Below are 15,784 nucleotides of genomic sequence, written 5' to 3'. Positions count from 1 at the left end.
AGTAGTTGACAAATTCAAGCTGGATTCCATTCTAGCTGGCAATGTCCCCCTCGTCCACAGACTATCTCAGACAGTGGAAGGCTCTAGAGGCCTAGGGACTATAAAGGGAATCCTAAGAATGGCCTTGCTAGGGGAAACACAGGTTTGAGTGGTAACAGGCCAGACACAGACAAGGCAGTGTAAGAGGAAGCTGCTTGTCAAAGGTCAGGAACCAGAGCCACAGGTCAGCAGCAGTGACTAAGATCTAAGAAAGCCAAGCCAGGTCCCCTACTTTTAGCCACATTGTTCTACCCTGCATCTTGGAGTACCCAGAAGGGAAGCTGTAGTAACAAGAAGGTCTAAGTCGGGGGGGGGGGAGCAGGGGCTGGTAGGTTGCTGCCTCCAAATTCTTTTTATTTTATTTATTTATTTTCCCTTTTGTTGCCCTTGTTTTACTGTTTTAGTTATTATTGTTGTTGTTATTGTTGTCATCATAGATAGGGCAGAGATAAATGGAGAGAGGAGGGGAAGACAGAAAGGGGGAGAGAAAGAAAGACACCTGCAGACCTGCTTCACCGCCTGTGAAACGACTCCCCTATAGGTGGGGAGCCGGGGGCTCAAACCTGGATCCTTCCCCCAGTCCTTGCGCTTGGCGCCACGTGCGCTTAACCCGCTGCGCTACTGCCCAACTCCCCAGATTCTTAATACAATGTCATAATGCTAGAAATTTCTCCAGTTACTGTCAACCAATAGTCATCTTTCAAGAACTAATTATGAGAGTTCGGGTCCTGGAACAGGATGGCAGAGGACCTAGTGGGGGTTGTATTGTTGTTTGGAAAAATGAGAAATGTTATGCATGTACAAATTATTGTATTTACTGTAGACTATAAAACATTAACGCCCCAATAAACATTTTTTTTTAAAAAAAGAACTAATTATAGGTCTAGTAAGGTAGCAAATGCTTTGTCCTGGGTATGGATTAGGTTGGAGTTCAATCCCTAAGGCACTAGAGGAAGTTTCAATGCTTCGGTATCTTCCTCTGTCTCCCCTGTTTATCTGAATGGTAAAGTCAGCTCCAGAGAAGTTAAATGCACAAATGCACAAGGCCCCAACCGACAACAACATCAAAAGTGGGGTGGTGGCATACATAGTTGCGTGCACACATAACTGTGTAGAAGGATCTGGATTTCAACCCTGGCTCTCCACTTGTATGTGGGATACTTCACCAACAGTGAAGCAGGTCTTCAGGTGTTCTCTCTCTCTCTCTTTCTCTCTCCTCTCAACTTCTGTCTTATCATATAGAAAATGAAGAAGAATTTTTAGTTCTTCACTAAATACCCATTTTCTTCACCTGCTGTGCATCAAATACATCAGACTTCAAAGCCCTCTATAAGCTATTTTTGCCTATTCAGCCCACTCCCTCATGGATCCACTCCAATCACATCCTGTGACCACCTTTGTGCCTTCACCAATAGAGTCTAGCACCAGCTCTGGAGTTGAACTGCCTTGTTTTGAAACCCAGTTCCACCATCACTCATCACCTCTGCTGCATTAGACAGGTGACCCTACTTCTTTTTTAAAATTTATTTATTCCCTCTTGTTGCCCTCGTTGTTTTATTGTTGTTGTTATTGATATCATAATTGTTGGATAGGACAGAGAGAAATGGAAAGAGGAGGGGAAGACAGAGAAGAAGAGAAAAAGATAGACACCTGCAGCGCTGCTTCACTGCTTGTGAAGCGACTCGCCTGCAGGTGGGGAGCTGGGAGCTCAAACAGGTATCCTTCTGCCAGTCCTTGTGCTTTGCGCCACCTGCGCTTAACCCACTGCACTACCACCCAAACTCCCAGGTTCTTAAGAGTTCTGGTTGCATGACAATAAAATTGCACAACAATAAAACAAATAGTACTTAGTTAATGAGGCTGTAAAGATCAAATGAGACAATGCATAGAAAGGGCTTAGAACAGGTTTTAGTTAACTCTTTACCTGGAATGCCCTGACGGTTTTGCCAATTACAATCCTACCTGTTCCTCAAAGTGTTGCCCAAGTTCCACCTCCTTCAAGGAGTATGTCCTTAGTTGTCTAGAACTTATAATACAGCCCATACTGACATGATGTTTTTATATTGCTCATCACTGTGTATGTTAGTCACAGTTTATCAGTGAGACCAAACCGGGAAGCAGTGAGCCAAAAACCAATAGAGGCAAATCTAGGTTCATCCCTTAACTACCACTTTAGAGGTGTGGTCCTATGCAGCCTATTTAATCCATAGAAGCTTTGGGTTTCTTAACAGAAAAGGGAAACAATAAGCCTGATTTGGCTAGGCTATCACAGGGATTAGAGATAATACTCTCAAAGCAGCTGGGACACACACTCATGCATAGCAAGTGGTCAAAAATAGTTGATATGGGCAGGGATGGAAAGCATAATGGTTATGCAAAGAGGCTCTCATGCCTCAAGCTCCAAAGTCCCAGATTCAATCCCCTGCACCACCATAAGCCAGAGCTGCTGAGCAGTGCTCTGGAAAACAAAATTTAAAAAGAAAGAAACAGAGAGAGAGAGAAAGAAAAGAAATAGTAGATACTATAATAAGGGTTCTCAACTCAGACTTGTTACTCCAGACATATACACATGCAGATTCACACATACTCACACCTGAATCATCCACTATGAAGATTCAGCTAGTCCACAAACATGCCGCACACTGAGACACAGATACCAAAGAACCCTCCTTAAGATTTCAAGACTATGCCACAATTTCCCTGCAAAGACAGAAGCAAGACAATGGGGGTTTAGGGGTGACTGGAAGAAAACCACACAGAGGGAACTGAAGCCTGAGACATGAGAGGTTATTAGTCCAGAATTCACCTACACTAGGTTATCATCCCCACTTACATTCACATCCTAGCAGTGGGAGCTGAGCAGTTAAGCGCACATATTATCATATTCGGGGACCTGGGTTCAAGTCCCAGGTATCCATCTGTAGAGAAGCTTCACAAGTGGTGAAGCAATGCTGCAGGTGTCTCTTTCCCTATAACTCTATCTCCCTTTCCCCTCTTGATTTCTCTTTTCCTTATCAAATAGAATAAAGAAATAAAAAAGTAAAACTTTGCTGTGTGACTGTAGGCAAATCACTTCTTTGAATTGTAGACGCTTGTACCTGTCAAATGGTGAAGATACACATTCATTGCTTTGAGTTCTGTTCTGGATTTAATGCAGTTGCATGTGTGAAATCATACAACCGAATATCTGTTATGCTATAAATACTGAAAGAATAACAAGGTCAACAAAGAATAACAGAGGTGGGGGCTGGGTGCTAGCACACCGGGTTAAGTGCACATAGTACAAAGTGCAAGGACCTGCACAAATATTCCAGCTCCAGCCCCCAGCTCCCCACCTGCAGGGAGGTCGCTTCACAAGCAGTGAAGCAGGTCTGCAGGTGTCTATCTTTCCTTCTTCCTCTCTATCTTCCCCTCCCCTCTCAATTTCTCTCTGTCCTATAAAAAATTGTAAAAAAAAAAAAAAAGATGGCCACAGGAGCAGTGGATTCACATTGCAGGCACTAAGCCCCAGAGATAACTCTAGAGGCAAAAAGAAAGAAAGAAAAAAAACTAACAGGCGTAGGTTCGGGGATAGTTAGGATGTCTCAGGCAGAAAGGGTTTATATATATTAAATGATTTCACCTTGGCTCCAAACTTCAAATGGCAAAAACTATTATTTGTCTCTTTACAGATGTGAAGCTAGAGACACAGAGAGCCAAACTGCTTCACCAAGAACACATGGTTAATAACCAGAATTTGGGAATGAGATTCAGATCCAACAGTCCTTTCTACAGTACCACATCACCCCATCTCCACTAAAGGGGTCTGTCTCCAAAAGCATGCATACCTTCCCCTCAGATGCAGCCAGTAAAAGGAAAATCTTGTTAGTCCAAGAGTTTAAACCATTCCCTCATGTGGGCAGTAGGGAAGTGGTGGGAGAAGAAAGAAGCAGAGAGGCGAAGAAATGCCAGTTATGCAAAAACAGGTCGAACTATGGAAGCAATCACTCTGTGCCTCCCTTCCTCCTAAGGCTTACTCTGTTACTCCCCCTGAGCATACACATTGTCATTAATTAACCACCTACCCCCATTCCACAATTACGTTTTCTTTTCTTCTGCCACTGGTGTTATCACTGGGGCTCAGTACGGACATGACTCCACTTTTCCCAGCAGTCGTTTTTCTCACAGATGGCAAGAGACAGACAGAGATAGAGAAAGAGAAGAGATACCTGCTGCACTGCGCCACCACTTGTGAAGCTTCCCACCTGCAGGTGGGGACCAGGGACTTGAACCTGTAATGTATATGCTTTACCATTCTGTCCTCTCCATGTCTCCGTCATTAGGAAACAATTAGAAAGAGATACTGAAGAAAGAAAACAGCAGAACAGCAGGGTGGGGGGGAGGTAGTGGCCATGGCAGCCATGATGACCCGTAGTACCTACCATGGAAGTTGCACAGGGTGGGGAGATGGCTGGAGAGAGCTGGGTATCCAACCAGCTCTGATGTTCACTGACACTCTCTCCAGCTAGCCCCAGGGCTTCTTTCTGAGGGCTGAATCCTCCCTTAACAGGAAGTCTCCTGTTAAGAATTCCTGGGATGCGGGGCCATGGCCCCAAAGCCCAAGCACCACGGAGTGATCCAAAGGGTTTACACACAGTCTCATCCAAGTCTCAAGGACAGAAAGGAGTAGCAGTAAAGGTAAGAGATGGTCCTGTGCCTGGCTGGGCTTAGCTGTCTTCAAAGCCTTAAGGAATGGCAGTCTGTGTCAAGAGCTGGATAGAATGAAGACACTACTCCAGAAACCAGCCAACACCCTGCTGGATAAGGGGAGGATAGAAGGCTGTCCCAGCAGCATAAACAGTCCCCCTGTTCCCTGGGCCAACCTCCACTGAATCCTGACCCACCCCTTTCCACAGCTCAGAGGCCAATAAGGAAGCTGGGCCCCAGCCACTGCTAGAACTCAGGAAAGGAGTAAGGAAATGATGTTTGGGAAAGATAAAGCGGGTGTCTAAAAAGAATTTTTAAAAATACACGTAAGTGAGAGAGAAAATACCCCAGACACATACACTTAAAAGAATTCCTATGCTTCCTGAACTGAGGTGACCCCACCCAGCCATCTCCACAGGTCTTCTAGGTCCCAGAAAAGGAAAGCCAAGACCAGCTAGGCCTAGCAGCTCTCAGAAGCACAAGTAGTACACAGCTGGTATTCTATGGCGTGGGGTAAGTGATCTAGAGATTTTCCAAGGTAAAGGTCCTGCTGAGGAACAATCAACTTTCTAGAGACACCTTAACAGACCCAAAGAAAATGCTTCCATTTACACAAGAGACTCAGATTCCACAACAGTGGGGCTTGAGGTCAGTATCCCTGAACCTGCAGTGAACTCTCTCTCTAATCCTGGGCAACTTAGTCCATCTTTCTTGCCTTTTATTCCCTCTGCAAAATATTGGGGGCTGCACTTTATATCTTTATGATCTTTCAGCCACTATGTTGCAGACGCTATCATGATTCCATCCTGACTTCCCTGGGCAGACAACCTCATCAATGTACCCTAGAACCTCACACCTACAGAGCCATACTCTACTAGAGAAAGAAACAGGCTGGAGGTATGGATTGACCTGCCAATGCCCACATCCAGTAAAGAAGCAATCACAGAATCCAGAACTCCCACCTTTTTCACTCCCAAAATAATTCTGAGCCATACTCCCAGTGTGTGTGTGTGTGGGGGGGGGGGTGGTGATAAAAGAATATGACCAGAGGGTTCTGAACTCCAACTCCACCAGGACTCAGAGAGAGAGGAGGAAAAAGGGAGGGACATTTGGAAAAGTAATAGTATATGTGTAACCTGGAAAGGAAGAGAAGATATGACCTTAAAGAAAGGGCACATATATAGAGACAGAGGCAGATAGTTGTAGAAATAATATTTAACCCATATTTGCAACCTTGGGAGGACTGCTGCAGCTTACAATGAAGGGATTAGGGATCCAGAACTACGGTAGTGGGAACAGTTTGGAGTTGTACTCCTGTTATCTTATAATTTTGTAAATATTAAGTTACACACACACACACACACACACACACACACACACACACACACACTGGGAGCTGGCTGGTGGCATATCCAGTAGTGTACACACACATAGTGCTGTAGTATACAAGGACATGGCTTGAAGCCTCTGGTCCCTGCCAGGAAAGCTTCACAAGTGATGAAGCAGTGCCGCTGTCCTCTCCCTCTCCCTCTCCCTCCCTCTCATTGCCTTCAGGCTTATCACTGGGGCTTGGTGCCAGCATTATGTATCCACTGCAACTGGCAGCCATTTTTTTCTTCCATTGTATTGGACAGAAAGGAATTGAGAGAGGAGGGGGAGATAAGAGAGGGAGAGAGGCACCCACAGATCTGCTTCAACACTTGTGAAACATCCTCCCTGCAGGTGGGGAACCAGGGGCTCGAACCCAGATCCTTGCATGGGTCCTTGAACTTAGTACTATGTGCACTTAACTGGGTGTTCCACTGCCCAACCTCATCCCTATCTCTATTTCCATCTCCTCTCTAAATTTCTGTCTCTACCAAAAAGTAAATAACATAAAACATTAAGAAGAGAAATATTTTCCAATTAAAAAAATAAAATGTTGACATTAATTATCACAAATGACTCTTCCAGCTATAGCAGAAGAGGGTTTAATGGTCCCAGGCCCTAGCATGGGGCTCCCAATGGTGTCTTCATGGTCAGAGCAATGGCCAAACCTCAAAACATCTCCATATGAGTTTCTTGTAGATTCTAAACCAGAGCCCTAGCACCAGAATTTAATTTTTCTAGAGGGATCTGGAGTTGGGGGTTTTGTTTCAGAAGAATTCTGACACTACTCCCACATCTATGGACATCTAATTTTTGATAAGGGGGCCCAAACTATTAAATGGAGAAAGGAAGGTCTCTTCAATAAATGGTGCTGGAAAAATTGGGTTGAAGCCTGTAGAAGAAGGAAACTGAACTACTTTATCTTACCAGAAACAAAAGTTAACTCCAGATGGATCAAAGACCTGGATGTTAAACCAGAAACTATCAAATACTTAGAGGAAAATACAAGTGGGACTCTTTCTTATCTAAATCTCAAGGGCATCTTTGATGATACAGACCCAACTGCAAGGAAGACAAAAACAAAAATAAACCAATGGGACTATATCAAATTGAAAAGTTTCTGCACAGCAAAAGAAACCATCAAAACCATCACCCAAACACAGAGACTCCACACAGAATGGGAAAAGTTCTTTACATGCAATACATCAAATAAGAGACTAATTACCAAAATATATAAAGAGTTCACCAAACTCAGCAGCAAGAAAGCAAATGGCTCAATTCAAAAGTGGGAAGAGTATAAGAACAGAATATTCACTCAAAAACAGATACAAAAGGCCAACAAACATGAAAAATTGCTCAGATTGTCAGATAAATACAAACAAAGACAACAATGAGATACCAACTCACCCCTGTAAGAATGTTATAGGGGGCCTGGTGGTAGCGCAGCAGGTTAAGCACACATGGCAGTGAAGTACAAGGACTGGCACAGGGATCCTACTTCGAGCCCCTGGCTCCCCACCTGCAGGGGAGTCACTTCACAAGCGGTAAAGCAAGTCTGCAGGTGTCTATCTTTCTCTCCCCCTCTTCCTTCCCCTCCTCTCTCGATTTCTCTCTGTCCTATCCAACAACAATGGCAGCAATAAAAATAATGCTAAACAAAAAGGGCAACAAACGCCTCCAAAAATAGCGTCCAGGAGCAGTGGATAAGCAGTGCAAGCACGGAGCCCCAGCGATAATCCTGGAGGCAAAACCAAAACAAGACAAACAGAAAGTCATACATCAGAAATGACAGCAACAAATGCTGGAGAGGTTGTGGGGACAAAGAACTCTCCTGTACTGCTAGGGGGAGTGCAAATTTGGTCCAATTTCGGTGGAGAACATTCTGAAGAGCCCTAACAAGGTTAGAAATGGACCTTCCTTATGACTCAGTAATTCTTTTCTGAGAAATATATCCTAAGGCGTCAATCATACCCACCCAAAATAATAAGTGTATAACTATGTTTATAGAAGCACAATTCATAATAGCCAAAACCTTGTAAAAAATCCAGGTGTCCAACAACAGATAAGTGGCTGAGAAAGTTATGATACACACACACACACAAACACACACACACACACACACACACACACACACACACACACACACACACACACACACAATGGACTAGTACTCAGCTATGAAGAATAATGAATCCATCTTCTTGGACCCATCTTGGATGGAGCTTGAAGGAATTATGTTAGTTGAGATAAGTTAGAAAGAGAAAAATGAGTATAGGATGATTCCACTCATAAACAGAAGCTGAGAAAGATGAACAGAAAGGGAAGCAGAAAGGAGTTTTGCCTGATTTTGAAGTATTGTGTGAAAGTAAAAAACTCTGGGGCAGGGTGGGAAGATTTTCAGTTCTATTGTACAGGGGTGGGGCTAGAGACACAGACCTTTGGTGACGGGAATTTTTTAAATATATACTCCTATTAACTAGTCTAACAAACCATTATTTAATCAATACGAGAGGGGAAATAAGATTGAATGCCTCGAGCTTTTAAAAGCAGAGATTTCAGTTCTGAGTATATATTCCCTCAATCTAAGCACTTAAGGTTTCAAATTAGTAAACTGATTGAATTCTAACACTGGGCTTAAATAGTTAATACATTTCTAAAAATAACTTTTTTGCAATACTAAATCACCTATAATCTTAGACCAGGGAGACTAGAAGCAACTGATTTCTCTCAGTATATAAGATACAGTTTTTTGGGGGGCAGAGACAAGATGGCGACTTGGAAACAACAGCTGGCATGAGCTCCAGAAAGAAGCAGCCTACAACTTGTGATTCTCTGGATAGGGTAGGATACTGGGTGAACAAGGAGGGTGAATAAAGGGTAGACAGGGTGAAACCAAAAGAGTCCTATTACCCACTCTTGGGCTGACAAAAAGAGGTTAAAAGGGCAAAGAAAGGACAATCTTTGGCTTGATTATTTCTGAACTCACCCACCCCCCACTCCCAGAACCAGCCCCCAAGGTCTGAACAGCCACTCCTAGCAGGCTTCCCACTGAGCTATTTTCTTTACCAAGATTCCTGGTTCACTAGGGTTGTCATTTAAAGCCTTTTCCTTTTTGTTTTCCTTCTCTCTTTTTTAGGTGGCTGAAGCTCTATTTGAGTGACAAAATACCTGACCAATCAGAGTCTCAGCCCTCCCTGGGAAAGACTACCCGGAGGTTTTTTTTTGTTTGTTTGTTTGTTTTTTTTGGATACTTCTTATAATTGGATGTCTTTGCCCAGGCTGCTTGCAGCCATTCTGAAGCAGTTCAAGCCACAGAGTGACTGTCAGGATTTTTTTTTTTAATATTTATTTATTTATTCCCTTTTGTTGCCCTTGTTGTTTTATTGTTGTAGTTCCTGATGTTGTCGTTGTTGGATAGGACAAAGAGAAATGGAGAGAGGAGGGGAAGAGGGGGAGAGAAAGATAGATATTTGCACACCTGCTTCATCGCCTGTGAAGCGACTCCCCTATAGGTGGGAAGCTGCAGGCTCAAACCAGGATCCTTATGCTTTGTGCCACCTGCACTTAACCTGCTGCACTACTGCCAGACTCCCCGTCAGGGTTTTTTACTCTATTTTATTTTATTATTACTATTATTATATATGTGTATCCCTTTTCTCTCCTCTTCAGGTTGACCAAAACTAGCTGTTGTTGTTTTTTCCACTGATAGGTGACTGAGTGCTCTATCCATTGTGAGAGGAATGTGTTTCTTTCTCTCCCTCTTCCTTCCACTCTCCTTTTTCTCTCTTCCTAGCTAATTAAAAAAAAACCCTCTTTCCTTTCACTGCTCTTTTTTTCCCTTCCTTCTTTTGCTTTCTGAATTCACTGATACTAATTTGTGAAATATTTTGGGGAAGAAATCTGACTTGGAGTGGAGAGAGGGGGGCACTTTTCTACTTCCCTTTCTCCTCTTGATATCACTAGAATTTATAGAGGACAGTAGATTTTCATAAATGTCTATTATTGCTCTTTCTTTTTTCCTTTCTCTTTTTTCTTTTGGTTTTGGTTGCTACTTTTTCTTGGACTGGAGGTGTTGTTTGGATAAGTGGTATTGGTTGAACTGCATCAATCTTTGCTTTAGTTGCTATTATAATTTCTGGGGTTAGTGACTGCATTTGTGAAAAGTCTTTAATATAGGGTGGCTTGTACTTAAAACACAACAACTGAATAATGACAGAACAGAAAAATAAAAACCACATCAATTAAAAAAATGATTATATCAAGAGCAAATAAAACTGCTGCCACAATGAATCAGAACAGGAGACCAGAAGAAACTACAAATCAGTTAGAAGTAACCATAGATTTAAAAAAATATGCAACCAATAATAAACCTAATAATCACAGGAATGAAGACAATTATGGAAGAAAGGGCTATCAGAATTAGAGAAACAACAGATGAGACCCTCAAGGAAAATACTAGCCACCTCAAGGTAATTTGAGAAATGAAAGCTGAAATAGCTGAGATAAAAGGTCAGTTAGCAAAGCAAGCTAGTATTGTAACTGAACTGAAAAAAGAAGCTGAGGTAAGGGAAAGCAGATTAACAGAAGCAGAAAACAGAATTAGCCAGTTAGAGGGTATGCTAGAGAAAACTAAGAAAGAGGTAAAAGATGTAAAAAAGAGATGAGAGACACAGAAAACAACAAGAGAGACATATGGGATGATCCAAAAAAAAAAAGTAACTTTCATATAATTGGCATACCAGAGGAAGAAAACTTCCCAGACCTAAACAACAGAAAGGACATTAAAATTCAAGAGGCCCAGAGATTCCCAAACAGAATCAACCCAGACCTGAAGACACCAAGACACATCATAGTTACAATGAAAGGAAGTAAGGATAAAGAAAGGATCCTAAAGACTGTAAGAGAAAAAAACAAAAAGTCACATATAGGGGAAAACCTGTAAGACTATCAGCAACTTCTCCCCTCAAACTCTAAAAGCCAGAAGAGACTGGCAAGATATCTATTGTACTCTCAATGAAAAGGTGTTTCAACCAAGGATAATATATCCTTCTAGACTTTCATTCATACTAGATGGAGGGATCAAAACCTTCTCAGACAGGCAACAGTTAAAGGAGGCAACCATCACCAAGCCTGCCCTGAAAAAGGTTCTAAAAGACCTCTTATTAACAAGAACATCACCATAATACTTGTCATAAATGAGAGCAAATAAAAAATTGTTGAATAATGACACTACAATTCATTAAATCCATAATATCAATAAATGTCAGTGGCTTAAACTCACATCTGTAAGCCAGTAAATATCATTCACCACATCAATAAAAGCAACACAAAACTACAGGATTATCTCACTATATGCAGAGAAAGCCTTTGAGAAAATCCTACACCAATTCATGCTCAAAAAACTGCAAAAAAGATGGGAATAGTTGTGAAATTCCTCAAGATAGTGGAGTCCCTATATAGCAAACCTACAGCCAACATCATACTCAATAGACAGATGCTGAAAGCATTCCCCCTCAGATCAAGGACTAAACAGGACTGTCCATTATTACCATTACTCTTTGACATAGTATAGGAATTTCTTGCCACAGCATTCAGAAAGAGAAAGAAATAAAAGGATTACAGAATGGAAGGGAAGAAGTCAAGCTCTCACTATTTGCAGATGATATGACAGTATACATAGAAAAACCTAAAGAGTCCAGCAGAAAACTATTGGAAGTTATTAGGCAATGTAGCAAGGTGTCAGGCTACAAAATCAATGTACAAAAATCAGTGGCATTTCTTTATGTAAACACTAAATACAAAGAAAAAGACATCCAGAAAGCAATCCCATTCACTGTTGCAGCAAAATCAATAAAATACCTAGGAATAAAGCTGACCAAAGAAGTGAAAGACTTGTATACTGAAAAGTAAGAGTCACTATTCAAGGAAATAGAAAATGATACCAAGAAGTAGAAAGACATCCCATGCTCATGGATTGGAAGAATTATATCATCAAAATGAATATTCTCCCCAGAGCAATATACAAATTTAATGTGATACCCATCAAAGTTCCACCAAGCTTCTGTAAGAAAATAGAACAAAAACTACAATCATTTACCTGGAACCAGAAAACACGTAGAATAACCAAAACAATCTTGAGGAAAAGAAACAGAAATGGAGGCATCACATTCCCAGATCTCAAACTAATTATAAGTCCATCATCATCAAAACAGTCTGGTAATGGAACACAAATAGGCAAAGAGACCAATGGAACAGAATTGAAAGCTCAGAAATAAACCTCCACACCTATGGACATCTAATCTTTGATAAGGGGGCCCAAAGTATTTAATGGAGAAAGAAAGCTCTCTTCAATAAATGGTGCTGGGAAAACTGGGTTGGAAAATGCCGAAGAATGAAACTGAACCACATTATCTCACCAGAAACAAAAATCAACTCCAAATGGATCAAAGACCTGGATGTTAGACCAGAAACTATCAAATACTAAGAGGAAAACATTGGTGGAACACTTTCCCACCTAAACCTCAAGGACAACTTTGATGATACAAACCCAATTGCAAGGATGACTAAAGCAGAAACAAATCAGTGGGACTACACAAATTGAAAAGATTCTGTATAGCCAAAGAAACTATCACAAAAAGAAAGAGACCTCTCACATATTTGGAAAAGATATTCACGTGCCATACATCAGACAAGAGACTAATCACCAAAATATACAAAGAGCTTAGCAAACGTAGTAGCAAAAAAGTTAATGACCCCATCCAAAAATGGGCAGATAATATTAACAGAACATTCACTACAGAAGATGCCCAAAAGGCTAAGAAAACATGAAAAATTGCTCCAGGTCATTGATTGTTAGAGAAATGCAAATAAAGACAACATTGAGATACCACCTCACCCCTGTGAGAATGGCATACATCAAAAAAGATAGCAGCAACAAATACTGGAGATGGTGTGGGGACAAAGAAACCCTTCTGCACTGCTGGTGGGAATGTAAATTGGTCCAACCTCTGTGGAGAGCAGTCTGGAAAACTCTCACAAGTTTAGACATGGACCTTCCATATGACCCAGTAATTCCTTTCCTGAGGATATACCCCAAGGACTCCATAACAAAAAGATATGTGTACACCTATGTTCATAGCAGCAGAATTTGTAATAGTTAAACCTGGAAGCAACCCAGGTGCCCAACAAAGGATGAGTGGTTGAGAAAGTTGTGGCATATGTACATAATGGAATACTACACATCTATTAAGAACAATGAACCCACCTTCTCTGACCCACCTTGGATGGAGCTAGAAGGGATTATGTTAAGTGAGGTAAATCAGAAAGATAAAGACAAGAATCGGATCATCCCACTCATAAACAGAAGTTGAGAAAGAAGAACAGAAAGGGAAACTCAAAGCAGGATTTGACTGAATTTGGAGTATGTTACCAAAGTAAAAATCCTGGGTTGAGGGTGAGGGTGGATGTTTGGCTTCGAGCTGGGGGATAAGATGGGACACAGTCTTTTGGTGGTGGGAATGGTGTTTATGTACACTCCTATTAATTTGTAGTCATATAAATCACTATTTAATTAATATGAGAGGGGAAAATTGAATGTCTCAAACTTTTTAATGCACAGACCACAAGCTGAGTCTTTGATATGTTGACTCTCTTAAAAGCTTAGACCTGGGAGATTAGAGGCAACCAGTGACACAGTTATATACAAATAATCTCAAAGGACATAAATTATGGTGATATTGTGATACACAAGAGGTGATACAGCAAATTCTAACAAAGGGATATTTAAAAGTTAACACAACTGCCAAATAATGAGAATATAGCAATAACTATTGCCTTCTTAAACCCTAAGACAGCAGTAAACTCATGCTTCCTCTATAGAGCCTATATTTCCCCCAGTCCTGGAACCTTTAGGGTGGAGCTCACTTTTTTCCTGCATGCTTCTCTCAATCTATACCAAATAATATTGCATCCGCCAATCCCAACCTAATCAACGCAATGAGTACCACCTCAGCATGCTCACTTCAGACTGTGTCCAGGGATGTCGGGCGTGGAATGTCAACCCTTCAGCCTCATTACTCAGGTAAGACCTTTCCTTTAATAGGATTCTCTAATTCCATTCCAAGTGGTTCACTTCCTAACAAAGTCCCAAAACCTAGATATAGACCAGGTCCCGTGAGATAGAGCATATGTTAACATGTATCCATAAATTAGGGGAAAATATATACCTGAAAGCAAAAGTACACAATAGTCTGCAGTGAGTGGATATAAAATTCATAATGAAATAGTGTCTACTTACACTTAGATACCCTTATCACCTACTTCCTATTAGACTTCCCTCCCTCACTCTAAAGCTACCCTTAACAAAGCAAGGACTGAAAAATCTGAATAAGGGCAAGAGACTGGCATACTTTAAAGATGATTCTTTAGTCACTATCAGGCCATGGCATCAGCTGGGACACTAGTCGTGGAGTCCTCAGATTCCCAAACAGACTTGATGGGCTTAGACTTTGAATAAATCCCTCTCTCCATTGTTATTGGTCATCTCTATCAGAAACAACAAAATAGAGCACTTTGTGGGCCCCCATAGGATTTTGCTCTAAACTAGGATTAACAATGGTAGAGAATGTTCCATCCTCTGAAGGGAGGATGGACAACATACTCTATGCTACACTTGAGAAAGATGGGTTCTGAAATTGGGGCAGCTCACAACTCATGACCACAGAATGTGAGCTCAGATCTACAGGGATGCAGAGGTCACATAGTCTCCTAAGCTGAATATGGGCCCCAGATTACATCAAATTGATGGGGTTTACAGTCAATAATATTTATACACCTTTCCCATATTAGGGAGCTACTCTCTTCCCTGATCCAGCTTTTGGTCCTTCTTCCAGCCATGACATCATCTTCTCAGACAATAACTTGGATCCACCTCCATATCAGATTTCAGGCTCAGGGGGAAAAATAGAAAAAAAAAAAAACTGGTATAGCCACAGGCCCATTGGAATATAACTAAAACATGTTTACTAGCTATCTACAAAACAGAGCCCCACACAGAATTCTTCATCTGCACTATTCCAGCCTTTATGATCATGATTAGTCAACAATTTGTTTGGCTTTATATTTTAACTCTCTTTTCAGCCACCAGGTTCCAGATGCTAGCATGAGGCCAACAAGACTTCCCTGGACAGACAGCCCCACCAATGTGTCTTGGAGCTCATTTCTCCAGAGCCCCACCCTACTAGGGAAACAGAGAGGCAGGCTGGGAGTATGGGTCAACCTGTCAATGCCCATGTTCAGTGGGGAAGCAATTAGAGAAGCCAGACCTTCCACCTTCTGCATCCCACACTGACCTTGGGTCCATACTCCCAGAAGGTTAAAGAATAGGAAAGCTATCAAGGGACAGCATGTGATACGGAGTTCAGTTGGTGGGAACTGTGTGGAGTTGTACCCCTCATTTCCTATGGTTTTGTCAGTGTTTCCTTTTTATAAATAAAATTTTTTAAAAATACAGTTTTTTGTATAGAACATTAAATGGAATAAATCATGGTAAGGTCTTATATCGTACAGTGAATACCACTATGGGGTTTTCAAAGTAAACCAAGTTCCCAAATAGCATAGTAATAATAACAACAACAACAATAATAATTATTATCTACTCCTTTCTTAAACTCTAAGACAGCAAGGAACCTTC

At 41.5% G+C, this 15,784-nt stretch overlaps 1 protein-coding gene across 4 annotated transcripts in view; it reads right to left on the bottom strand.

Moving 5' to 3' along the window:
* Positions 1-15,784, bottom strand: part of SHROOM4 (shroom family member 4) — a 291,392-nt gene that overhangs the window by 67,138 nt on the left and 208,470 nt on the right. Inside the window, exon 1 of one of the 4 annotated variants that reach the window (XM_060183568.1) lies at positions 4,461-4,818. The exons of the other annotated variants lie outside the window; for them this stretch is intronic. The gene's annotated coding sequence lies outside the window, so the exon portion shown is untranslated. Of the gene's footprint in view, positions 1-4,460; positions 4,819-15,784 lie in introns of those variants that run through there. 4 annotated transcript variants of the gene reach the window in all.

The sequence above is a fragment of the Erinaceus europaeus genome, chromosome X (assembly GCF_950295315.1).
Source record: "Erinaceus europaeus chromosome X, mEriEur2.1, whole genome shotgun sequence".
NCBI classification, from domain to species: domain Eukaryota; kingdom Metazoa; phylum Chordata; class Mammalia; order Eulipotyphla; family Erinaceidae; genus Erinaceus; species Erinaceus europaeus.
Note: the sequence above shows the minus strand (reverse complement) of the source record. Positions and strands in the feature narration are given on the sequence as shown.